Genomic DNA, 857 nt, shown 5'->3' with positions numbered 1-857 from the left:
AATCTTTAAATCTCAATGATTTTTTAGAAGTTTTCCAACTTGATATTACAATTTTTCATTATTTTATTTGTTGTTGATTATTCAAAAAACGTTTAACAAATGATACACTCAATATATTAAATTATTATTACTCTACACACGCATTTATTTAATCATCCAAAACATTTTGCTGTTTTACTATATTATTTTTCTACAATTTATGAAAATATTTTTCACTTAAAACATAAAAGTTTAGATTAACAATCCATGCAAATTGTTCAACATTTTTCAGAAGATTTGAACCAATCATTGTTCAAAAAATAATCAAATTTATAAGTTCAACTTTATAATTCAATATTAAAGTTTTATTTAGGTTGAATAGTGTTTATTTATTCTAACAATATAGTTTAATTTAGGAATCATTGTTTAGAAAATAAGTTTAAAAGCTTGAATTTATAATATTGTTTCATCCAACTATATAGTTTAATTTAGATTAAATTCTTCATTTTTTGTGCAACATAAAAAGGTACTTTTACATAACTATATATTATCTTCACATGAATTTCCCAATCATTGTTCAAAAAATAAGTTTGAAAGCTTGACTTTATAATAATTATTTATCCAACTGTATAGTTTCATTCAAATTATATTCTTCATTTTTTGTGCAACTCAAAAACATAACTACATCTAAGCATAGACAAATAATACACTCAATATATTCTATTAATAGGCTACACACGTATTTATTTAATCATCCAAAACATTTTGCTGTTTTACTAATATTATTTTTCTACAATTTATGAAAATATTTTTCCCTTGAAACATAAAAGTTTAGATTTACAAATTCTTTCATGCAAATTCTTCAACAAATGAATTCA

This window comes from Nilaparvata lugens, chromosome 12 (assembly GCF_014356525.2).
Source record: "Nilaparvata lugens isolate BPH chromosome 12, ASM1435652v1, whole genome shotgun sequence".
NCBI classification, from domain to species: Eukaryota; Metazoa; Arthropoda; class Insecta; order Hemiptera; family Delphacidae; genus Nilaparvata; species Nilaparvata lugens.
Note: the sequence above shows the minus strand (reverse complement) of the source record.